The following is a 26,965-nucleotide window of genomic DNA, read 5'->3' as shown; positions in this document are numbered from 1 at the left end:
CTAAAGAATTAAAAAGAAAACATCTCTAGCCTCCTAGAATGTTTTCAGTTTCTCCATATATTCTGAAACACAGAAACAAAAAGACATTACAAATAATGTGTGAAATATTCAGTATAAATTAGTTGAATTTTTTTTTAAATTAATTATATATGTATGTTATTTTTATACATTCCACTATATGGAGTGCATTGTGTGATAGTTCTTGTTCTTGATCACAGGCAGTGTCCCAGTCACCTAGAGCATTGGCATTTGTGTCATTTGAAGATGTGACATTGTATTTTTTATGACTTTCAGAGTCATATTGTTGCATCCCCTGCAAATTTAGAATCGCAGTATCAAGTTGTAATCTTTCACCTGCATTATTTATTTTCTTTTATTTTAGTCTCTTTTAAAAGGAGATAGTTCACTTCAGGGCAACGAAATCAAGTAGTATTGAAAAGTCTTCTAAATCAAATTATTAAACCCATCAGATTCATAAGAGAAACTAAACCGTTTTCTCTCCTGTTCTGAAACATGGCATCAGGTAAACTTTAGAGTGTTCCCAGCATTATTAAATGTTTAAAGGAACATAGTGGGTTTACTATTATATCTTAATACTACAGAACATGAATACCTATTTAACATTACATGTTGAAGGAGACCAATCGGTTGTGTTTGACATTTAAATTAGAGATAGCCATTAATATTTGCAGGATAAAGCTACACCTTAGTCTGAGATACAGCATTTTGGAGAAGGGAAGCGTGTACATCCAAATACACTGCTTAGCAATGAATACAAATCCCCATGGTCCCTGGGCACACAGGAGAAATTACAGAGAAGGTGAATCTCATTTGATGAAGGGATAAGATCAGTGTGATAGATACAGTTAATGAGAATCAGAACTATGTAGTAATGATTATAAGCTTGTATTATATAATATAAACAGCGCACGCTATCGTGTATTTGTAAAAGGTTTGTGTTTGCAGTTTGTCATCTGGCAGGTAGCTGTAACTCAGGTGTTACACTGACAACTTGAGCCTACTGTTGCATAGTTCACTCCAATTTCAAAAGTACCTTCATCTGACTTTTTGTAGACTTTGGATTGCCTTTCTGTGTTTAGCTCTGGAGTATGATCTTTTGATAAGAACTGTCTGTCCTTACCAGTTCTGTGGCCCTCACAATTTACAGAACTATGCTAAAATGCCTTTCTGTCAGTTTTGATGGAATGTCATGATACGTATGTCCCATACACTGGATTGTGTGATCATCCTTTTAGTGGACAAGCTAGTTTTTTTATTACTTTGATTTGCTACATATTGCACTTCTTAAATTGTAGACTCTGTATTTCAGAATTGAATGAGCAAATAATAGACTGAAAAAATTAAAGCTCTCAGTCTGGTTGACACAAGCAAAAGGAGCACTGGGCATATCTTCAGAAGTACTATTGGCATTTTTTATTAGATGGTTTTATATAGATGATGTATCACAATTCCTTTCTAATATGATTACATAAACCCAGTTCTTTTTAGCTCTGCAGTATTTCATCTATATACATATATATATGACCACAAAAAAGAAAGAATTCACCTAGCAATTTATAGGAAAAGAAATCAGTTTCATACACTGCAGTAGATAATAATAACGCCTACAGCGTTCAGGCCGTGATTCAGTAAGGCACTTTACGACATTATTTTAATTCATATACTGAACTGGAGCATTACTGAATGAAATTGTTAACAAAGGCAGAGGTATTGGGGTTGGTGGAAAGACAGGCTGAAGAAAGAACTGTTTAAACCCCAGCACGTGGAGGCTCTCACAATGAAAGAAATACATGTAAAAATGGCTTATATTTATAAATAACATTATTTTTTTTTGGTTGGAATAGACCAGTATGTCCCCAGTTACATTACTGATGCTGGACTGACTTAGATAATAATCTGGGCAATAACATTAAATCCTTTTGAATAAATAAAATTGAACTTGCAAGGTGGCCAAATAAGCAAATGCACTCTGATTAATAAATCCTGATGTAGTATATCTTAACTTTCCCATATTATCTAAGGTTTGAACAAAATGTAATTTATTTTTATCTTAACAGATATTTCATCTTCATGGGTAAGACCTAGTCATTCTGCACAATTGTTTCTTGTGAAGTACAAGCTATCTTTGTAGCTTCAGTACCAGATTCCCTAACTTATTTACTGGGGGAAGTAGGTATATTATCAGGTTTTGTTCCATATGATTTAATACAGTGACAGCAGTCTCTAAAGAAAATTCAAATACCAGATAGTAGTTTCACAAGACCATTATCTTTTGATTGCCAAACTTTAAAGTATTTCCCAGACCAACTGATGAAGTAAGTAATTGCTCATCCTCTATATTATTACTGCCACCCTGGATCTCTGTGGGGGACTAAAGGGAAACAGAATTTTCTTAGGGTGAATTTTATGAACAGAAAGATATTTGTTTAGTGCTTAGCCAGGAAAACTGAATCACTGAAGGAAATATTTAATCCTAATTTCTCTGTTATTGTTCCAAAGCCTTTATTCTACTCTTTCTTCTTTCCCCCCATTATCTTTCCTCAGGTTTCTTTAGAGAAAATGAAGAAACAATTTAAAAAAAAAAAAGTTCAGGGACAAATTTAAAACTATGAAATGCAGTAGACAGTCATAGAAAACAATTGGTACAAACCCATGTTTAAAACTCACCTACAGAAATTATGGCTATTATTTTCCATGGGAACTGAGAGAAGAACTATGCCTTAAGCATAGCAAAGTAACAGTATCCTGATTCTGTTGCGTGAGGACATTTCTATTTCCATTGCCTAGAGTCCTTAGAGTCCAAATGAGTAACCATTGGCATGACAATGTGACTGGGTGTCAGGCCCTGGATAAAGATTCTCCCCGAGAGCTGATTTACCCTCAATAACCAGATCAAGAATTCCAGTAGACCCAGCCTAACAGCATTGCTCGTTTAAAGGATACATAAAAAGATGCAAAACAAACATGAGAAAAGAAGAGGAGATCCAACAACAGTACGCCTCAGATTAACACACCGCTATCACTGTCAGAATTTCTCAAGGCTCACCATGTACTTATAATTGCATCTTTAACTGAAATCTCTGTAATGACCCATGTGTTTGCATATACTCTGGCATTATGGACTGCTGTGGCCATGAACAGTATCTGAAAACTACATCCCTAGAAAAAGCTGTGCTCAAACATAAAATTAGTTGAGTTTTGGGTTTTGTGCTGAAGCTAATCATGAAGAAAATCCTGCCACAGATGAGTGAACACTGATAAATTTAGGCTCTTGTGCTGTCTATGAATATGCTGAGAGGTATATTAGGATCTAATAACAAGTATCACTTGATGGACTCTTGTTTGAACTTAAGGCAATGGTTAAGGTGCATGGTAGCAGCAACTTAAGATTCGACTTGTCTCAACTGAGTCAAGTTCACTTAGATCCAGCAAGTATTCAGTCAGACACAACTTTGTGTAAACATTGATTCCAGACCAGGTAAGGAATGAAATGCAGCTGATAAACTGAGCAGAATGTGAGCTGGTCTGGGCAAGGCAAGTTTACATATCCGTTCACTTGTGGCACAGTTTACCAGCAAACTAAATAATCTATTCCCAAGGTCATGGAAAAGTCACTGCAGTTTCATTCCTGTAGATTTAGTCTTCCATCCAGTGAATATTCCCGTTGTATGTTCACTGGCAGCTGGAGTGTATACAGGCTATTGAAACAGCTACAGAGCTCTCAGTTATTGTAGGTCAGAATGATCTAGCAGTGTAGAATGACATGATGGAATCAGCATCGCTTTAGTAAATGTTTGTTGGGTTTTATGCATTCTTTCTTTTTTTTGTCCTAGAAACAAGATGGAAAGATCACAAGAAATTATCTTCGTCATGTTTTACATAACTTGGTATTTCAAATGAAACATAAAGACTTCCCAAAGCTAAATGATATAATTGATCCAGAACAGATGGGATACCTTGACTACCACAAATCTGTAGACTTGTTTGAATAAAAAGAATCAGTAGTAAGTGTTTACTTTTAATTCTTTAATCATGACCTCTTTTATAATGGCTGTGGCAAAATGCTGGATTATGTTTTGGTAAAATGTTATGCTCTGCATACAGTTTTTATCTAAGTTAGTATGTTCACATTCATTCCAGTAATGGAATAATCATGATCAGCACTTCTAGACTTTTTTTCTGAAGCATCAGTTGGAAAGCAATCTCACGGTTACTAGAAGTTTTTGAAAACTACAGCAGAATCACTAGCTCATGCATGTGTGTACAGCAGAGGAGGAATAGTAGTCGTACTTCTTAGCTTTCAGTTGTCAGATCTGTTTTGCTGATATTTTGCTGTTTCTTGTTTTATCTATTATTCTTTATAATATACATTGGTTCAAAATATATGCTATATACTACACAGGCAATGCATATATTCCTGGGTACAGCTTTGACACCTTCTGAATTTGCAGTCATCTTATGGTATTTTCCTTTAGAACCATTCACCAAAGGTATAGAGGGGTTATATGCTGAAACCCACAGTCAATAGTTCTGTGCAGTATGTCTGTTTCCTTTTACAGAAATAAGTCAATACTTTTTTTCTTACCAAATCATTCCAAGAAATAACCTGAATTGCAGTTTGCAAATATTCTTCCTAATATTAAGAAGCTGTTCCTAATTTTCGATATCAACTCTCTTTTATGTTGGCATTAGTACGTCAACTGACTATTTAGCTTTGTCTTAGGTAGTCTGGGTAGTGTTTTTGAGAGATATCAAAGGAGCACAGTAGTGTCAAGAGAGATACTAGATGCACAAAAAGAAGGTCCCATTGAACAGCCCTGAATGGTGTGCATTGCTTTGAAATGCTTTGATGTTAGGAGCTGAAACAGACTACTTTCCACTCTGATGGTTCCAACAATAGCAACATTTGATGCAGCAGCTCAAGTCCCTTCCATCTGGTTTTGAGTAGAATAATGGTCAGGCTGAAATTCTGGGGCAAACTTAAGTGGCTGCAAAATTAGCATGCTGGGGGAAACGTAAATGCTGTAAACAGTGCCTACATGTGCAACTGATGTGCACACTAAGTGGGATTTACAATTTAAGCTGGTTAGACTCTAATTAGAGATGTGGATAGATAACTAGCCATTTTTGTCATTTAAAATAAGCATTCCAAATGAAGTAAATGCTAGCATGAGGGAAGACAGGTAAAGGAAATGTTTAAAGTCATAGAACATTTTCATCTTGGCATGAAATACCACTAGGGATGGCACCATAGCCACACATGACCCTGGTAGCTGTGGTTTCACACTTGGAGAGTAATTCTGCCTGGAAGAGTATGTCTGGATTCTGTGACTGGGTTTGTACCCAGGTCTTGATGAAAAGCTGCTGCAAGGAAGCCCAAGTGTCTTTTGTTTTGTGTCCTGAGTGGTGATGCCAGCTCCATCAATGGCTCATCTGTATAAAAGGCAAATTATGGGTTGTACAAATAAAAGAAGACACCTTTTTCAAGAAATCTCTTCATTTTTATCATTCCTGTAGGAAATAATTCAGTCAGAGGAATCTTAAAAGCAGCAATGGGCAGAAACAGAACCTGGCACCAATCTAGGTCCCCAGCCAGCTAAGACAGCCCAAGGGGCATCTCAGCCTCCTTCCTTCCACCTGGAAATCTGGAGCAGGGTCTGGAGCACAATTCTTATGAGGAGCAGCTAGGGGAACTCGGGTTGTTTAGTTTGGAGAAGAAGACTCAGGGGGGACCTTATTGGTCTCTACAGTTCCCTGAAAGGAGACTGTAGCAAGGTGGGGGTAGGTCTTTTCTCCCAGATAATGAGCAACAGGACAAGAAAAAATGGGCTCAAGCTGCACCAGGGGAGGTATAGATTGTATATTAGGAAAAATTTCCTCACGGAAAGGGTGGCAAAGCATTGGAACTGGCTGCCCAGGGAGGTGGTGGAATCACCATCCCTGGAGGTGTTTAAAAAACGCATAGATGTGGTGCTTAGGGATATGGTTTAGTGGTGGACTTGGCAGTCCTGGGTTAATGGTTGGACTTGATGATCTTAAAGGTGTTTTCCAACATAAATGATTCTGTGATTCTATGAAATTTTGCATAGTACAGTGTTTGGTCAGATCTACAGTTATGCTGAGACTTTCTGTTGAAATATGATCCTGTTTTTCTTCTCAGAACCTTCTGTTTTTCATGTACTCAATTTACAAGTGAAGAACACTTTTATTCTAACTGCTAGTGTAACAGACAGATTCTAAAGCAGGTTCAGTAAGCCAGATTTTGTCATTATTTTCCCCCGTGCAAGCCCATTGTCTTGAAATTATGCCCTGAGTAAGTTGAGTGCCACTTGCAATTCATTCAGTCTTAGTGGATTTTGTTTTACAAGACTGAGGGGAGAAACAGCCAGCAAAAGCTCGATGTTGTTATCAGTCAGTAGACATGCCTCTTCGGTCACTTAAAGAAGCAGACCTATGAAGTGAGGTATGCACTTTCTTGCAGTCACTTTTCAGTTAGTTTTGAGAACATTTTCCAGGGTACATTTTGGGCCTGATGTTGCATCATGCTTTGAAATGCTTTTAGTGAACATAACTTTGTTTTAAATTTGATGGTCCATGAATAGCTTAATGGAACAAACAAAATAAAATAGCCTGTTCTTCTTGTTCTAGCTTGCAATACTGTAAGTGATAACATAGTTCATTTTCAGTAAGTGTTGGTCTTCCAACATTAGGTTTGTCATTTTAGTACAATTTTTCATGTGGTAATGGTATCATAGTTTAACCTCAGGGCTGCTGTTTTTTCTTTCCTGCATTATTAATTGATTTGATTGTTAGGTGGAGGACATCCTTTCAGATAAAATCGCAGAAAATTGGAAAGATTTTCATAAGACTTTGCAAGTCCTATGATCCTAATGTACTGGCAGTATTAACACAAGTCATCTAAGAAAAGTTGTACAGCTGTGTTGTCCCTCTTTGTCAGATCAATGGTTTATGAAGTAAGTTGATGATGTGTGAGTTATGAACAGATTTAATGTAATTTCTTTTCGTACCGTATCTTTCTTCCTGTCTTTTAATTTGACAGCTATAGCCAGAGGCATTAAGTATTTTGGTCTCCCTTACACATATAGAAAAGGTCGGTGGAAGAGATGCCCCATTCCTCATGTGATCAGCTTCTAAAAGCCTTATTTAATTTCATAACAATTCCATGTTGGAAACTTGTGTTTGACATTATTTCAGCATTTCAAAGGTGAGACAAGCCTCTTCAACAAAGCAACAACTGATCTGCTGGAGATCCAGGACATTATTGAACATTATTTAGTATTTCCAAACACAATGTAATACACAGTTTATTAGATTAATGTTATGTCTTTCCTCAGTAGACTATTGTTTTAAAGAAAAAGGAATTGAAATTTAATACTGTCAACATGAAATCTCATTTTCAATATAAGCAGGATCCCCAAAGTGGAGAGTCAAAAGAGCTTCAAGCATGAGGAGCATGGGGTCAAAATATCTGTGTCCAAAGAAGAGAGAATTGTATTGGGCATTTTATTGCAATAACATTTCAGTCAGGTTATAATCAGGTCTAATCTACTCTCTCAAGAGCTCTAGTTTTCTCTGCTTACAGCCAGTGACTTTCAGAAAGATGTGGAATTATTTCCTACCTTTGAAAACATAATAGGAAAATCAAAGAAATCAGTTCCAGTCTGACCCTTACAACCCAGTGTCCTGCTGATCATTGTGTGTGAGGAGCAAACACAACAGCATCAATAGGAAATGGCTGTTGGAAAATAATCTTTGATCCTGAAATATGAATGAGCATGAGTGTGATCAGTAAGACCAATTCTACTGTATGCATTTTCCTTTCTTTAAATGTCTTAGAGAAAACTTCGGGTGCTATGCATCGGGTTCATAAAAGTCATGTTCCCAGCACAGTGTGTTATAACCATATGCTTTCATCATCTGTCACTTTTATAGCTTTGTGTTGTGTAGTATATAATTAGTGGTCATTGATCATGAACAAGTAATTATCCTTTGAATTACCTGGGACCTAGCAGTTATACGATTTTCTAAATAATGTTTCTACCATTATTTGTGTCAATGAGAGATCTGTACTATAGGAAAAGTCAGGAATTACAGGCACTTTGAATTGGAAAGTGGTCTTTACTTGAAATTCTAAACATTCCCTGTAAGAAAATAATATAGAGTAAGGTAATGAGAGGAAAACTGTTAAGGTTTAATTCATTCATCATTGTGGTCAATGGTTGTTTTGCTTTTATTTTAAAAGGATGCAAGATAAGCCTTGTGAGATCAGTCTAGCCAAACGCGGAACACTGAGACTGTGCTCTAGCAAAGCAGGAAGAAGCAGGTATAATACCTCTAGGATTTCTGTTACGGTGAACACCAAGCACATACACATGTTTGCATTATTGAACTGTGGCATTGTTGAAAAGTGCAGATATCTGTGCTTATCAAAGCAAGCTGTGCGACACCACAGATGGGATGAGTTTGGAATCTTTTATAGGAATAGTATGTAAAGTATACATCTAAAAGATAAGGTTTGGATTCCATTGTCAAAGACATTCAGGGACATATAGTCTCGCATTGGCCATTTTCAGTCCGTGAAAACTGGGTCTTATTCACACCATATTATTAATTCATCTGTAGTAAATATTCCTAAAAGCACCTGTTCTTAGCAGTGTCATTCATCAGGGTCATGCTTTAGAGAGCTGGTGACCGCACTGAGGAAGAAATGTAATTCTTATAATAAGATGAAGGGGAATTTGTACTCAACAATGCAACAGATGGCCTACTTGGTTGGAGCAGTATTTGGTTTCAGGATAAATGAGTAACAACATAGATAATTAAGTCAGAATGGCTCATCCACAGGTAGGAGATATTTTGAAAAAAATCCTTTGTTGTAATCTGCTTTTAGAGTTGTCATTCTGTGATTTATCCTGACTCCTTAAAATATGTTTTGACTTGCATCTTTTTACCAATCTGTATTTCTTTGTTTCATTAACTTGTATACTAAATCTTATTTAAGACTATCCTAGGAAAATGTTGTGGATTATGCAGAGAAACAGTGGATGGCACTGTTCATTCGCTGCTCTAAAGTGGTAAGAAATGCCAGGTTTAAAAAGGCTGTATTTTAAAATAATAAGGAAAAAAAAAAAAGAAAAGTAATTGACTCCTCTAAATGCATACACACTGGGCTTAAGACTACCACATCTGTGCTGGGAATGTCATAACCAGATTGGGGATTTAGCATGGGTGCTTTAAGGGATGCAGGGGTTTTGAGCAAAAGGTGATGAAGTGACTGAATTACGTTCTGAATTCCAGTGGTTCAGCTACATCAGTCTTATTTATTTGAAATGATACTTCTGCTTTGGGGGGCTTCTACTATAATTGGACTTTTGCATTGATGTGACTCATCCTGAGGCACTTGAGGACAATACTGCTATCGCTACAGCAGAATAGCTGGCATGCTTGTCCCAGATGGCTTCCTGTGAGATGACATTCAGACTGAGGAAAAGAGGGAACAATTTTTAAGGGCATTTGGAAGCCTTTTATGGATTAGACTCACAAAGCAGATGTTGCTCTGTAGTGTTGACAGCCATTTTCTCTGTGAAGGCTACACTTGTTTTAGCTGAGCAGAGCTTCACAATTACTAGAAAATGGAGACTCTTTCCCCTCTCTCTCACCCCCCTGACACTTTCTCCCCTGCAGTGTATATGGTGTGGATTAGACTTCTCAAAAGAAATGAAAGCTCTGCTTTCTTTCTTTTTCTTTTTCTTTTTTTTTTTTTTCCCCTTTTTTTTCAGAAGGAAGGCATTGAGGCACTTGACATGTTAAGTTATGAGTATCTTTTACCATGGGTATTTTTTTAGCGTCATTCTAAATAGAACAGGCACTTGGTTGCAGTAAGTGGAGTGCAGAAAATTCCATGCATCCCCAGCACATGGACAGGAGCCTTCTGCTTTCATCCAGGAATGCCCCAAAGGTTTATGAACATGAATGAAAACCTGGAAGGCTGAACAGCTCAATGAAGCAGCGACACAGTGATGACAAGAGTTCTGATTCATGAGCTCCGCTAATTTATATGGGAATGATTTCAGAGGGTAATTTCACAGGCCCAGGGAACTACCAACTCGACCTCTTCACTGGAAGTTACCCTCAGAATAACAGAAGGGGCTGAACAGTGTGTCTGTTCCTGGGCTGCAAAGGTTCACATCCAGGAGTGTTAACTTAGGCCGCTAGTGATTTCATGTCATGTTGATATGCCAGGCAACACATTAAGGTAAACAAGGGCTTTCATTGATGATTTCTGACAGATTTAGTTGTGCATTGGCTGTGATCTTAGCTCCCTCTTCCACCAGTGCAGCTGAATTTGACAGGTCAATGTCGAGTAAGCTAAGTTTCTTCCAAGTGTCCACCATATCATTCAAGTGTTCATTACACAGGGTATTGACAGAGGGTAACTGTAGGTGAGGGAGGCTTATGTCCTTAGGCTCCTTCTAAAGTCAATGGAGCTCTTCCAGGCAATGATACAGTGCTTAACTTAGGTTCCTGCTTTCTCTGTAGGCTACAGAAAGAGCCTGGGAAGGATAGTTTCCAGCACCTAAGGACAACCTTCTGAATAATGTCCCTAACTGTATGTGGGAAGGAAATGTGTTACTTTGATCATCTTTGCCTTAAGACATTTGTATTATACATTGTTCTCAACCTCTCAAATTATTTTAAATTCTTATTTTATCCGGGTTATGCTATAAATACAAGAATAACTCTTCTGATATAATCTTTTATAAGATGCTTTTGGATAACTTTAAAGTTGCTGTTCTTTCTGGTGACATAAATGGTATCAGCTCACATATATCAAAAGAAAAACAACAAAGAGAAGAAAAAAGGCAAACAGAGCTTTCAAAAAGGTACTGTTATTACAGACAATTTTCTGTTTAATGTAAAGAAAAAATATGTATAGAATGGAGACTTTCAGATGGACTGAGGATACATACTGTTTTTCTAATACTAAGTACTGTCCTGGGCTGACTCTCATTTTGCAGAGATACATTCAGAACTGTACAACACTCAAAGTATTACATCAGGAGAGCAGCCACACATGAATCATTCATCAAAGGCTCTAGGATTCAGGTAAAAACCGTTGAGCTCACTTTACAGGGTCCGCGAGGTTTATATCTCACTGCTTCATTCAAAAATTGGGGGTTTGCCCTCTAGATAATGTCTGAAGAGTAAGCTTGTGATCCTTTGTAGAATCAGTATGGCTCATTATTCAGGAATTGGATCTGAACATTCTCAGAGGATCAGGAACTTTGGCACATCTGACGGCTGTGACTAGCGCAGGCCATAGCTACAGCCTCCAACTGAACCAGCATCATTGATACTGGCATCCAGGTTGCAAAGATGTATGACCTGTTGCTTCTCCTCACTTTTTATTTTTGAATATATGTAAACACCTACATAATCTGGAAGGGGTGGGGTGGGACACACACAATGAACTTTCCCTTGCAATGGGATGAGCTTCTCTTAGAAATATTTTTCTTCTATTTGCATGATAATCTACATGTACAGTCAAGCCCGAGACACATGTATTTCCTTTCACTTGAATCCAGATAATGCTTTACTCTAATACAGCCACGATCACTGCCTATCCTTCTGCATTTTCAGGCTGGTATTACATAAAACAGAATGCCCTATGCAAAGCTCACATTTCTGTCAATACCTCTCAGGACGGGAGTATGTCCTGTCTTGCCCCAGATTCTCCTCAGACTTCTTTGCTTCCTCTTCAACGATCTGACCTTTTTGTGTTTCTTAAGTCCCCATTTGTATCCCCTCCAGACCGGCTCCTGGGATTGCCTTGTCTGTGCATTCACACATCAGAACTGGCAGCTTATTCCTATGGCTCTAAAAACCCGTCTCTGTTGTCTCTGTTCTGTTGTCCCAGAGCCTTGACACAGGATCTCCACACACTTTTCAAAGGAGGCTGAATGTTGCAGGGACACTAAACACAGGTATAAACAGTGGCCCCTGAGCTCTGACCCTTAATAACGATTTCAGTGCCACTCCTAATGCAACCTGCAGCACAGGTCTCACAAAATTGTTTATGGGTCCACCAGGACCTTCACGTTTCTGTCATGAATATAGAGAAATTGGCAGTGGATATTTGGCATTGGAATTGGCAATATGAGGAATCAAGTGCCTGCTGAAGGACCCTGCCGAAGGACAGCTTGCACTCACCAGAATTCACTTACCACTCTTTGCCAAGCTCTGCTGTAGAAAGACAAAGCAGAGGAGGAGCAAGCTATCCATCTTCTGAAGGCCCCTCAGGCACTGGGACATCCTTCTGTTTCTCCTAGTCAGGTCTGGGAATGATACAAGCTTTCTGGGATATTTTAAAAAAGACCACAATCTCCTTTACCTTCTTACCAAGGTGACTGTTGGCTACGAGGCCTTTGAGCTGCTTTATACAGTGCGGTCAGTTGCTAGCTACTGGGAAGATGTCAAATATTTGGAAGTGTTACTGGGCTACCTGCCACCAGTCCATGTGAGACAAGTTCTCAGGCACATGGTCTGAGTCATTTTACTGTGTCAAGACTGCACAGAAGTGAGTCAATCACTTATGCAGAAAGCTGGGACCATGCTGCAAACATACGAAGCCTGACTTTTTGTTTACGACATTGACAAGAACTGTTGATTTAGGCATTCTGACAAGTTTAAAACAGAACCTTTATATGTTCAGCTCCTGTCTTGGAACTATGTCAGATGAGTTGCTCCTTCTGTAAGTGTAAGCAGTGGTTTACATCTTCCCTTCAGTTCCTCTTGTCACAGTGATGTTCTGTGGTGCTCAAGCCAATTCTGGTACCAACACCTTCTAAGCCTTCTAGCCTGGAGTTCAAGGTTTCTGTCCCTCCTCCTAAAACTCCTAAAATGAAACTTGTTATAACTTCTTTCCTTGTGTAAGGGGTGCTGTGTGGCTCTGACTGGTAATGGAAAAGAAATATTACATGACGTCTCTAGGAAAGCAAGCCTGGCCTCTTTCTTACCAAAGTGGTGATTTTTGGACCAATGGTCTGCAACAGGTGGAATCTTGATAATTCCACATCCTTCCACCTGTAATTAAGATGTCTCTACCTGTGAAAGATTCTATTCCACAATGGCCTTCATCTTAATCTTCAGGACTTTAGCAAACTGCCTCTGTCTGAAATTCTTTCCTAATTTACTTTTGTGAGACACTAGGAAATATCTAAGTCCTTATGGCTGGATCCTTTTATGTAATATTTTTGGGGAAAAGAGTGTTCCTGCAGGCACATTCCAAGATTGTCCCCAGAGCAGAATATGATCAGTACTTCAATCGAAAAATCAACCTGTTTGTTTTCTGCAAGTTGAGCTTGCCCTTCCTGTTCTTGAGGTCAAAAGATCCTTCAGAAATTCTCCAAAGTTATTTTTACTGAGGTTCGATGCCTTTTCTACTGAAAGACTGTCAAAGCAGAGAGCTGGCAAGTTAAAAAAATACAGATGACTCACCAACGTGCAATACAGTTCTGTCAATAGGACACAGTACGCTAAACTCAAGATTAATCAGTGGCCTCACTAATAAATATCTCTGTCCCTAACTTCTGCTGAGCCACCATCTGGAGCTTTATCCACACCTTCAGCAAGCGTTCTGGCACCCAGAGCTGCTGTGTTAGAGTAGACGGTTAGGTTGGGTTTGTCAGGCCTGAACGAAGAACTTTGCAACCCAACCTCAGAGATACAGAAACATGCAAGGGAGTAGGGTTTGGTGCCTCACACGGCTGGTAAATGTACTTGTAGCTTATTACTTGAACGTAGAAAAAGAACATACTTCTCACTGAGTACTTCAAGCTGCCAGCTGGGAAAGAGACAGTGCATGGCTAGCCCAGAGAGGCACATATGCTGATTGCTTGGCTAGCTGCTAACAAACAGAAAAGATAATGTCCCTGCCTTCCCAACCAGGAGGATGAAGAGTTTCTCTCCTTTTCATGACTGTCAGTTTCACAAAACTTGTAACCACTGTATCTGAAGACCCCACCACTCTCAAGTTTGTCTGAAATTGGTAGATGGACTCCAAATTTAGGGGAAAGGCTGACAGATGGGCATGAAAAGGATGATTGCATTATTCTTATTTCCCTAGGAAACCAAGGTAAAAGTGATGCTGTTAGGAGGGGAGTATAATTTAAATTATTATCTTCCCTGAAATCAGGGTAGATCTCAAGGATCCCTAGTGGCCCTTCTGTCTCTTAACAGACTTTGAACTCTTTGTGACTCTGTAATTACTGCCTGAAAGCAGGAATAGATTTCTTAGAAATATGTCAGTAACTTTCCAGTTCTTCTCCTTCCGTCTTTTTTAAGCTAGGTCATGTGTTTGCTTTTCTGCATAAATTTGGGAGGCAACTTTAGCCAGTTCTTTAAGAACCAATATGAATACACAGCAATATTCTATAATTTGTTCTTTCCTTATTTTTTGTTAGTATTACTTGTTCAAGCAGCCTGCTTATATTGACTCTTTATTGAAGACTGATACAAAAAGAGGCTTTAAGTGCTTCACCCCCTTAATGCAATCTGTTGGTAGTTTTCTTTCTCTGTTGAATAGAAAGCCAAATTCTTTCTCAATTCCTTTTATATTACTGAAGCATTTATAGAATGAGTTCTCATTGCTCTTGATATTTTTTATATTGAATCTCACATTGTGTTGTGGCCTTTCAGGTTTTGGTCATATATACTCATGCTTCTCTCTTATACTGTGACGGCATGTTTCACTGATGCACTGCCAGCTCTCCTTAAGTTATTTTCCCTTTAGACCCATTTTCTATGAGACTTTACTTTCTTGAGAAGGTAGAAATCTACTTTTTTCACTGTTCTCCTGCTTTCCTTTACAGGTGTCATAAACTCTGTCATTCCATCATCGTTCCTGCCTAAGCTGTATTTCACCTTTTCAAGCAGTTTCTCTGTGTTAATTAGGATAAAATTTAGAAAGACTTGCTATTCACTAGATTTTGCAGCATCAACAGGATGTCACTGACACATTCTGCTAATCTGCTGGACAACATGTTTTCTACTGTAATCATTACCCAACCAATTACAACCAGCTCTTTTACCTGGATGATTTTGCTTCTTTTTCTCTTTTCTTAGAAAAAAATCTCCAAATCTCCAAGTGCTTCAAATCCAAATCCTGTTTTCCCTGTCGGTGATATATAGTAGGCATCCTACCACTGTAGCACTCATTCTCATAGGTTTTTATCAGTAGAACTCTAAATAAGGCTTAAGAACTGTAAGATTTCAGGATCTTCCAAGAACCATAAGGACTTCCAGGTTCCCTTTTTTATACCATATTTCTTATATTCGTGTACTGACAATCAGCATGCTTGATCCATTCTGTCTGCTTTTGTCTTTTCTATGACTCTGTAACGTATAGCCCTATTCCAAGTAGTTTTAGGTCCCCAGCTAAGTGGCTGTGGTTAATACCTTCCTGTGAACTTTTATGTCAGCTCTTTTCTTCTCTGGTCTAAGGCTTCCCTACTAGGTTATAAAGCTAGTAGATAAAGAGAGTTTTTTGCGAATAAGCCCCTGACAGGGCAGATGGTCTTTTAGATAACATCCTACAAGTAATCATTCATTTATTTCCAGGATACATCCAACCTTTGCCTCAGTCTTGAACTTCAGTAAGGAGGAATGATATAAAGAACATTTGGGTTTACCTGCATCACCTGTCCCGTAATTACTTTTTCATTTTCTCAGGGTCGTTCATACAAGGCCTATGTTGATAGGCAGGATGATAGAATAATCAGTTGGATGGGACAGGTAAAGTTGGTAACTACATTCAGGCAAGAGAGCAGATATCTCAGAAGACCAGGTGCCTTCAGCAGAAGAGTCCATCTGAGATCCTTAGGAGGTAGTCACCAGGCACTGTAATCTTTTGATCCCTTTTGGGAGGCTTAGAGTTAATCTTCTGTGTGCTGCTCAGATCAAAGTAAAACTCTTTTCATTAGCATATTTTTAGAATAAGTTTTAAAATGTTAAGATTATCTTCAAGTTTAAGGAATACTATAAAACACATTTAATAAATCTATAAAATAAGACTGCTGAATATTTCTGCATTTTGCTTATATGGAAATACATTCTCTAAAATTTAACAAAAATAATTGTTCTAACTTTCCTTTTCATGGCTTATAGTAAATCCATAATGGATGTAAAAGGTGCAAGTGGGACACATTACATACCCTTTAATTTAATTTATTTTCTATCTTTAAAAGTCTTAAAATATTCAATTGTTATTTATTTTAATGGCTTATTGATGAAGGTTGTGGTATTTCAGCGAGAAGACTATATAGTCCATATCTATGGTCTTTCTTATAGGGCCTAAGAAAGAAAGGTATTCTGGCAATTCCTCCAAAGGGAAAAAGCATAGAAGTGGTTTAGTTGGGATACAGGAAGAGAGAAGACATCATAAGATATATTTTTTACTTTTAAAATCAATGGAAAGACTTTCATTAACTTCTTTCATGGTAACTTAACCATCTCATGTTAACTGAGAAGATATTAAAGGATGAAGGTGGCTCCTTAGCTGGTGTAGAAACTTGGGCTCTTTAGAAACTAAGCCTTCGCTTTGGAGGTCTCCATTTGCAAAATAAACACTTCAGAGCAGTAGCAGTCAATTTCTGGGGTGGGTTCTTTTTCTTCTCTCTCTCTTTTCTATAAAGCAAGCTATACATAAGAAATGTTTGCACAAGATGGGCCTTGGCAACCTATCATTTTGTTTTGCATCAAAGAAGCTTCTTCCATGTCTATGTCTTGTTTGTCATTGAAGCAATCTTGGTCATTATTGCTGTATCAAATGTTTGAAACTACAAAAAATAAGCAGCTTGTCTTCATGCACAATCTTTCAATTTTAGAATCAAGTAGATTGAAGATCAATCTAATAAATATGCTCAGAACAGAACTGTTGAGGAAGTAATTAAAAGGCAGAAGGGCAGAGTGTTAAAACAGACAGCAACTATTAAAGACAGCTTTTTTGCCTGCAACAAGCAATCACATGGGAAAATTAATAAAGCTGGCTTGTGAAAGGTAGGAAAGATGTTACCTATTTTTCTCTCTCCTGTACTTTTCCCAGAAAGATACTGTCTTAGCAATGTATCTGCTCACATAAGTAAAGTTAAATCCTTCAGGACTGTTTCAGTTACTGATAAGCTAAACAGGTCTTATGTAGGTTATTGTATGAGAAAGGATCTCATCTTTAAAGACATAAAATTGTCATCCTGTAGTAGCACTATGTCTTGAAAACTTCAGCTGCTCCCAGTTGTCAAAAAGTACATGTATGAATTGGGACTGGCAAGACACAGCTGGGACTTGGGGGCCTAATGTCAACCAACAACACACCTATTGTATGAAGTGAGTGGGCATACCTTAAAGAATTACCAAAGCCTTAACTCAAGAGTCCTTAAGCCCTCTTTGCAACTCCACAGTGGTAGCTGGTAGGAACCTGATATAGGTAGGTGAAGAATAAGATTCTTAACAGTTACAGCATGACACTTCAGGGCGAATGACCTAAGCTAATTGTATACTGTCTTTGAGATTTCTGAGCCTCAGCTTCCTCTGAACCACTCTTGGACCGCAGTGTGGCTTCTTATCATGCTGGGACTATGGCAACCCCTGGGGTCCCCGGCTCTCTTTCTTGCTCACTTTTGCTCTGCTTTCAAAGGAGCCTGCAGTGTTTGTGTCCAGGAAATCTCCTCCGGACATCTAGTAGCATTTCAGGGTGTAGAATGGTCACCAAAAGGAGAGGAGAACGTTTCTGTAGCTCTTATTTGACTTCAGTGGCTTTAATCATGTTGTAAATTTCCAATGCAATTATTTGATGTTGGATGGCTTTTGATGTTAAGTTAGCTGATTTGGGTACAGCATCTCAGTGCTGAGAAGATCCACAATAACACGCATGTATTGAAATTGTATAGTTCTTACTTGCCAAGACTTCCCACTGAATTTTGTAGGTGTCTTTTTTAAGGTAGCATTATCTGTGGTATTCCTAGTGCTCATCACAGCTTTAATGGCTTATCTGACTGCGTGTTGTGCTTTGGACAGGCTTGTGAGGTCATGGATTTGGGATTGTAGCTGTGACGCTGTTGGCAGCCAGCTGTACGTTTCCTTCTTTTCACATTTCAAAGCAAAATCCTTTGCTGAAAGTTGAGACTGGGCAGGAAAAGAGACATGATGGCAATAACATTTTCCTAGTCTACCTAGATTTAAGCAAGATGTGCTGCTGAATAGTGTTATGACAGTAATGCATGCTCTGCCTGCCCTTTGTCTGGGCGCTGATGCATGAGTTAAACCAGAACTGAACCTTTGAAAATGGCCTGCATAGTCCCTTGAGAAAGTTTGTCCCGATCTGTCTTTACTCTGATTCAGCATCAATGTACCATGGACTGTGTATGTTGTCACCAGCTACTGTTGCAGGGACAAATACACTGACTGTGAGGGGGTGACAAGCTGTTGCCTTCCTTTCTCTCCTTCTCGGCATAGGCCCATGAGGTGTGTGCTCTACACCATACGACAGGATGAAGGCTGTTACTACAGAGCCTTCCCCTGCGAACACTGTAGCTGCATTCAGCCACACATCATCTTACCCCCAGGTGGGTATCTCTCTGCAGTTATGTGCAGGAAATAAAATTGCTTTGAAATGAAGGGGAGGGAAAGAGGGAGGACAAAGCACGTAAAATATTTTCCGTTTTTCTTAATATTTTCTTGTTAATAATACACTTATTTGGAATACGTTAAGCTGCAACCCTTCCTCCCATACAAATCTGCCATCTGTGGCACATACCTTTGGGACATTGGCTTTGGTTGTTGTGATTTACACTACAATGTGATACCTAAGAGGCTTATATGTTGCCTGCAGCTAATGCAGCAACATGCGTTTTGTCACTGTTAGGCAGGACAAACTCATTCTACCTGCTGCTTTTTCTTCTGCATTGGCTGTCTGTATACAACTCACATTTAAGATATTTGTATAGCACCAGAAGCTATTGAACAGTTAGTCTTTGTGGTTTCATTGTTCTTTTATTACACTGTGGATGATGCATTTCTCAAGTTTTGGCAATGTACAAAGGATAAAAAATCATCATGTACCTGCAGCAGGTATATGCATCGCTGCACTGTGATGTTCTTGGACACTGCAAGCTCAGCAGAGACCAGCTGGGTGGAATACTGCCTGGGAACTCTGCCCCGCTGCTGCTCGTTATGATCAGTCAAAAGGGGCATGCTTCACTGCAATAGTCCTGTTCTGCCCTGCCTTGTGCTGAGTGAAATAAGCCTACCCTGGAATGAACAAGGATGAGAGCTCTGTGTGAATAAGGGTGATTAAAAGGGATTCCTTGTCAGAACTGAAGTGACAGACTACTTATGTCACTGGGAACTGCCTGGGCATGTGTGTTTTCAGGTGACATGCAGACTGAAACCACATCACTTGTGGTCTTTAAAGATTTCTGCAGCTTTTGCAAAGGAAAGGGTGTTTTCCACCTCATTGTCTAGGTGGGATTCCAACTGGAGATTTTCATGTTCTTCCTGCTTTAATTTCCCTGACACTTCTACCAAGATGTTCATCAATCCTTGCCCTGGGAGCACAGTTGCTTCTCACCCAGGAGCTTGTAGAGCTTCTGTGATAGATAAGGGCATCACAAAATGGGTGTCTAGCACCACTGTAGGCACTGTGGGGAATCTCCCCTGGTCTTCAACTGCCACTTCAGAAGTATGTAGGACTCTGTGTATCATATCTGCCAGCTGCATATAGATGTTTTTGATACATCACACTGTCGCAAATGGTGTGGGCGGTATGACATGTCCCAGGTGCATTTGGGTGGGTATGTTGTGAGGCATTTTGGGGTGCCACTGAAGTTAAAGTGATCTACAGTGGTGTACTGTTCTTTGACTTGATCCCGATTCTGTAGCTAGGCAGGTGTGCCAATGCCACCACCCTCCTTATTGGCATATTTGAAACTGCTACTCTGATCATGGCTCCATTTAAAGCAGCCAGGCAGCTACCGTACAGCTGGACAGAGTGGCTTGTCCTCAGAGGTGGAATAGGATACTCAACCGGTAATAGCATAGTGTGGTAGTGATAAACGTAAAAGCATACTTGTGTTCTGATTTGTTATTCCAGGCAAAGCCATAGAAATGGGCAGAAGCTGTCTGCCCAACTTGGAAGTGGATAAGGTCTGTTTATTTCATAGAATCATAGAATCATAGTATCATTTAGGTTGGAAAACATCCTTAAGATCATCAAGTCCAACCATTAACCAAGGACTGCTAAGTCCACCGCTAAACCATGTTGCCAAGCACTGCATCTATGCATTTGTTAAATACCTCCAGGGATGGTGATTCCACCACCTCCCTGGGCAGCCTGTCCCAATGCTTGGCCACCCTTTCAGTGAAAAAATGTTTCCTAATATCCATTCTAAACCTCACCTGGTGTAACTTGAGGCCATTTCTTCTTGTTCTGTCACTTGTTAGCTGGGAGAAAAAACCTACACCCACCGTGCTGCAGCCTCCTTTCAGGGAACTGTAGAGAGCAATGAGGTCACCCCTGAGCCGCCTCCTCCTCTCCAGACTACACAACCCCAGTTTCCTCAGCCACTCCTCATAGGACTTTTTCTCCAGACCCTTCACCAGCTTCACTGCCTGTCTCTGGACACGCTCCAGCATCTCAGTGTCTTGCAGTGTGGGGCCCAGAACTGAACACAGGATTTGAGGTGCAGCCTCACCAGTGCCCAGTACAGGAGGACAATCACTCCCCTTGTCCTGCTGGCCATGCTGTTCCAGATACAAGCCAGGATAGTGTCGGCCTTCTTGGCCACCTGGGCACACAGCTGGCTCACGTTCAGCCGGCTGTCAGCCAGCACCCCCAGGTCCTTTTCTACTAGGCAGCTTCCCAGCCACTCTTCCCCAAGCCTGTAGCATTGCATGGGGTTGCTGTGACTCAGGTGGCACAGACCAGGCACTTCTTGTTGAACCTCATACAGCTGGCCTCAGCCCATCAATCCAGCCTGTCCAGATCCCTCTGCAGAGCCTTCCTACCCTCAAGTTTGTAAAACATTATGTTACAGTGGCATTAGGGGAGTGGGCAGAATGCACCCTTACACTCCTCTGAAGGGTAATTGATGTTGATATGCCTGAATAACTCAAAAAAGCAGAAATAAAATCACCAGATAACCTTTGCAGGGTTATAAAAATACTGTCAGTTTGCTGTGTTTTTCTTTACAGCTTACAGCATACGACACCTTCTAACTGCTTGCCTGTGGAGTGCCAAAGGTGTGAGGCTCGTTAGTGAAGGGGGATGCTGAACTCCACCTCCTTTACCAAAGAGTAAGCTAGTACCTCTGGCTTTGCTGGCCTGGCTTTCCTGGGAACTGGGCAAGTAGGACAGACCGTGCCTTTTCACCCTTGGACTTGTCCAATATTTAATGTAGTTCAAAATCAGGAAGAGAATAACTGAAGCTTGGTCAGGGGTCCTGGGGTAACATCCACAATTTGTCTGTGTGCCTTCACTTGTGTGAAGGATTACAGTACCTTCTCCCTGTAAGGTTGTCACCAATCCTCTTCCTTTAAAGAAGACTTAGAAACTGTCTTTCGTGAGCCATTCAGCACAGGACAATGACCTAGTCATACAATTTAACATGACTTAATCTTGTATGCAGTTTTGTCAGAGTTTTATCACTTTTTTCTTCTAGATGAAAGTACTAATAGTTGAAACTGTAGTCACCAACATTACTATTGTGACTGATTCTCTTCAGCTTTGATTGGATTTGTGCAGCCAGATTTCCTTATCATTACTATTAAGTATTTGATCTGATGGTAAATACTTGTTCAACTGAACATAAAATGTGTTTGCTTATCCAGAAGCTTTACCTTCATAGAAAGGAATAATAATTTGCTAATTATTCTCACTTTTTTTAACAATCCTTATGCTGTTCAGCTATCTAATGAATTTTTTTCTTTTAATCTGTACAATTAAATAAAATATAATGGCAAGAGTAATTGCTGTAGGAACACTTGGAAAGTCAGGACAGAGGTGTGCAGGATAGTTATAAAGAAATAGACCCAAATCAGGAATTACAAGGCAGCTGAAGGAAATGAAAGGTTTTGGAAAAGCCAGCAGCAGCAGCAGAGGCTAAAACTACAACTTTTCAAGGAAACAGGAGGTGGGAAAAATAGAAGAAACCCATAGACCCCTCCACAGCTGACTGCCAGGTAATGTTGAGGGGCACAACGGCAGACTGCAACCACTCCAGACTGCTGTACCATTTAGATGCAGAAAGGTAGAAGGCCTGCAAAAAAAAAGAGAAAAAAAAAAAAAAAAGAGATTGGGACATGGGAGGAATGGAGGAAGATCAGAAAGTTCCTTGCCAAAATGGATCCCCAAATCTGCTTTGAGGAGCAGCAATGAAGAAGGAATCGTGCCTTCCACCTCACTGCAGCTGTATGTGGTTCAGGGGTCTGAATCCTTTCTGCAGCATTTCTTGTCCTGGAGGGAGCTGTGGCAGGCTTGTGGGGAAAAGTGGTAGCAGGAAATTCTGCAAATGACAGTTTTCCTCCAGTCTTCTAAACGAGCTAATGTAATTTCTTCTGGCACTTCTTCCTTTCCAGGTGAAGTTTAATCTTAGCCTGTCACTCAGTGCTTTTGCTTAAAATGCAAGTCTCAAAAATATAGTCAAATTTTGCTCTGTGTCTCTTTCTATATAGAATTAAAGTGGTACAGAGTAAATCTATATTTAAATGGTTTACTGTAAATATAAGGAAGAGATCAATTTTCAGAGTAATTTCAAGTTAAGTCACAGGATAAACTACCCAGATATTTAGTATTCAAAATGGTATATTAAGCAAGAAAACAGGCCCTTATATAACTAACTTTATTTCTCTTCTAACAGGTGTTGGAAGATCATGGCATGCCAATGGATGACAGTGAATTTAATCTGCTAACAGAAATGCTACGGTTACCAGATGGAGGGTTGAGTTATTTGGATTTTGTGGCAATACTGGAAGGTAAAGGAATTTTAACAGCAATAAAGCATGAAGCAAACCTTTCCTGGAAGATCCAGAACTTTTCTCTTTTGAGGAAATGTTATTGGTGAAATTAGGAAAAGATCAGTGATAGGATTTTTAGCACATGCATGATCTTCCTGTCTGTAGTTCTGATCCAGCTAAGCTGCTGAGTACCTAACTCGGGGCGAGAGGGAAACTGCAACATGTGGGATGTGAACTAACTGAAGGTCCACAGATAGGTGCCATGGAGCTGTCACAAACAGATTGCAAAAAGTAACTGACTGATTGCTTTGCCTTGAGTAGATCCTTGTGCCCAGGGTTTCTAACTCTTATTCAGTGTCTTGGAATTATGTTGTATCTTAAATTACAGTGGATGATTTTATAGTAGTGATGTCCATCAATTTTTTTTGATTCTGTGTAAAAAGCCAAAAGCCAGTAACTGCTCCTTTCAGAAAAGAAAGATCTGTTAGTAAGCCGTTAGTGATGAGTTCTAGTGGCAGTATATACAACTGGAGCTCTGTAGTGTAATCTAGTTACTCATAGGTTCACAGTTTTAATTTCAAGTACTGCTTTTGAATATTAAAACTGTTAAGGGACGTTGCTACTAGAGAATGCTGAAATGCAGCTATCTGTAATCTAATTGATAGTTTTATTAGAGAGAGGATGACTTACTGTTTGTGTAGATATAGATATATGGTCCACCCATACAGTGAGTACAGTTAGGATGTGGTCTTCATTGATTTATTTGCTGAGGAATGAGTACCAGAGGAATATACTCATAATTTGGGAGCACATTTTTTCACCTCAGCTACTTGCCATACCCCATCAGTAATTTCACTGATTTCAAGGCACTGTAAGTAAGGGGTTTGATTTTCGACTCTTAAAAATGAAGCTGATGAATCTGAACTGACTGTTTAGGGTAGAATCCTGAGTCCAGACTAAAGCTAGTAAGTAATTATTAATTTCTAATTTCTTTTGTACTTATGCTTTAAGTCTGGTGCCACTGAAGTCAACAGCAGTTCGGACACTAGCTTCAAGGCCTGTTTTAACTTCCATAGTATGTCTCTGTTATTTTTCTTAGAGGTGTGTGTTATTTTTTTCCCCCACACTGTTACTATTATTTTCTGCTGTCATTATTTAGCTTTCAGAGCTAAGACGAGAGGGAGACCTGACTCGAGGCTGGCTGACATAATATTTAGGTTTTCTTCATTCTGGCCTAGAAGTTTAGAACTTTGTGAATATATCCAGTTAATCATCTGTCCTCCAAAATATGTGCACCTTCATCCAGTAGCCTAATAAAAGATATTCACAACAGGTTAACCTTGAGGAAAATTAGTGTGCCAGCTCTTTGATATAAATCAAGAATCAACACTGTTTTGTCTGTATTTAAAGTTTTTGCTTTTGCCAATTATGAGAATCACAGTTTTTCTTTCCATACATTACTGTATCTTATAGTTTAAAAGAAAGTGTGATGTACATTTAATATAAATCAGAAGTTTCAGAAACCAGAAGGCAAAGAAAAAGCTCTCCTCACTTGCTTTTCAATGATTTGTGATTTACTGAGTTGGAGAGTGATCTATAGTTACGGAACAAGAAACCTGATTTTCTTCTTATAAGCTTTAGCAGGAAGATAACACAAGTACAAATTTTATTGACTAGACTTCAATAGAAACTGGAATTGAAAAAAGGGAAGGATAGTGAATGTCTGTAGGGGGGAGTAGGATTTAAAGGGTAAAATCAAGAGAAGTTAAAATAACGCAGTGAATACTATTTAGTGATTCTTTGGTGTAGTTGTACAGGCTCTTGTGTGTTGGTGTATGTAAATCTTTTAAAAAGAAAAGAAATGTTCCTTTAGAACAGACCATTAACTTAGCATTTTTCTTATCAATCACAAGTAGGGTATAGTGAAATGTCAGTGTGTACATTTTTCTTTGCAAGTTCTTCCTATTCTAAAATCTGACAGGAATTACTTTACTTCTCTATATGGCTCATACGATGCAGAAAAATTCTAAAATGCTCAAAAGGCTACAAAACATGCTTGGTATCTTTTTCCTCAGAAGTAAGGCAAAATAGATTCCTAGAGTATCACTGCATGATGAGCAGAAGGAATCAGATATGAAATGGTGACAAAAATAGCTTTTCTGTGGCCTAAATGTACCTTAGCCATTCAGGACTGGAAGTACCTAGGTGCCCTTCTGGGAATCTGGCTGTCACCCTTTCCTGATCCTGCTGGGCTGTGGGATAATAAACTTGTGACAATATGAAGCTGCTGTTTGTGCAGGACTGAGTCTTGCCAGAACAGAACATGAGGCTGAAATAGTTTCAGGGGTGATGCTTTGTTAAGTCAGGAGTATTTTGATGGCAGATCTCCTGAAATAGCTCGCATTGGTTCAAACTGGAGGAGGGCTTAGCCAGGATAGAATTGCTCCGGGGGAAATAGTCTAGCATGCAGCGGCTGTGCTATACAGTCAAAGATGTAACAAATTGCTTTCTCTGACACTGTCTGCAGCTCCTGCGTTCCCTTACTGAGACAGGTGGGCAATATGACAGCAAGTCACAGCTTTCATGGTGCTCCTTTTCTCCTCCTCCAGTCTGATACCTCCCCTCCTCAAAGCAACCAGGCATCAGAAGAGGCTAAAGCAAAAGAAAACGACCTTGCTTCAGCTGTGCTTTCTTCAGTTGAGAAGAAAGGTTTCCCACCTTGTGCTGGGAAAATTATAGCAGCTGAGGCCATTACTGTAAATAAGGTAGACACCACTAATTCTGCATACAGCTATTGGACTTGGCCATGTCTGGGCTGTAAAGAATATGATTGCAGGGTTTCTTGTTTTATGTTATATTACTGTGCTATTTATGAGATACGTTTAATATTTTTTCAATGTTTGCTGTACTTTGATTTCATTATTGCAGATGCCAGACTGAATGGGCCAGGAGCTCCATTATGTGATAGCCATCTCACAGACTAAATGGTGGTAAATATCACTACATGACTGCTGAAGAATGTCTCAATCAACTTACATCGTCACAAAATGATGGAAGTGTATGGGGTGCATACATCAAGCCACGGTTTGCTTTTGGCAGTGAAGCTGGTTGTTATTTTGATACACACGTTTGTTTTAAAAGTTGGTTTGGAGGAGCTGTCAGGAAAGTGACTCTAAAAATTATGTTGGATTTCATGTCATCTTTGTTCTCAGAAACTTCCAGTTCAAATATTTTTAGTTATCAAGGCAAAACTTTTTTTTTCCCCCCTAATTGTCTTCTCTGTGGCCTCTGCCAGGAAAGTAAGATCCAAGTTATTTTTTCCCATCCTTTTGTGAACACAGCTATTAAAGATTCTGTAATTAGGAAAGAATATCTCTATACTACTCATTCATTGAACAGTTCATCTATTGATGAGAGTGATCTTTCAAGAAGATGTTCTTAGTCTCTAAAGTTTGCAACACAGTGGGCTTAATCAAGAGTTGTTTTCCAACTTTTCTATGTTTGCATATTATTTTCTGTAATTACCATTAGAATGTACTCCTTGAATTCCTACCACGGATATGCACAGAGTAAGAGAGATCACAGTTTACAAAGGAGAGAAGCTGCAGTCTTTACCCTTTTTACTCAGTTCATCCCATCCCATTCCTGTTCATTGAGAGAAGTGGAAAAATCAGCATTCAGGAAAAGGATCCTCTGTTCAAACCAGCTTGGACACGCCTAGCAAAGCTGATCATATTGATCAGCATTACTTTAGATTTCTGAAGAACTGCACCATTTTAAAGGTGTTTGAACAATCTTACCTATTTTAATGGGAGATGCCATTCAGCTGGTAGATCAATTGCTGTAAAGCCTCTCTCCATCACAGGTTTTCTAAGGGTAGGGTAGGGTAGAAATGAGATACTTCTCAGTATAGTACTCA

At 39.3% G+C, this 26,965-nt stretch overlaps 1 long non-coding RNA gene across 5 annotated transcripts in view; it reads left to right on the top strand.

The window, feature by feature from the left end:
- The window catches only part of LOC119149344, a 118,286-nt gene that overhangs the window by 47,181 nt on the left and 44,140 nt on the right, over positions 1-26,965 (top strand). For 4 of the 5 annotated variants that reach the window (XR_005104663.1, XR_005104661.1, XR_005104662.1 and 1 more), the window contains 2 exons: positions 22,950-23,064; positions 25,975-26,036. This is a non-coding gene — a long non-coding RNA (uncharacterized LOC119149344). Of the gene's footprint in view, positions 1-21,286; positions 21,388-22,949; positions 23,065-25,974; positions 26,037-26,965 lie in introns of those variants that run through there. The other variant, XR_005104665.1, reaches the window with a different exon arrangement.

This window comes from Falco rusticolus, chromosome 5 (assembly GCF_015220075.1).
Source record: "Falco rusticolus isolate bFalRus1 chromosome 5, bFalRus1.pri, whole genome shotgun sequence".
In the NCBI taxonomy this organism is placed as follows: Eukaryota; Metazoa; Chordata; class Aves; order Falconiformes; family Falconidae; genus Falco; species Falco rusticolus.
The sequence above is the reverse complement of the archived record's forward strand: the minus strand, read 5'-3'. Positions and strand labels throughout refer to the sequence as shown.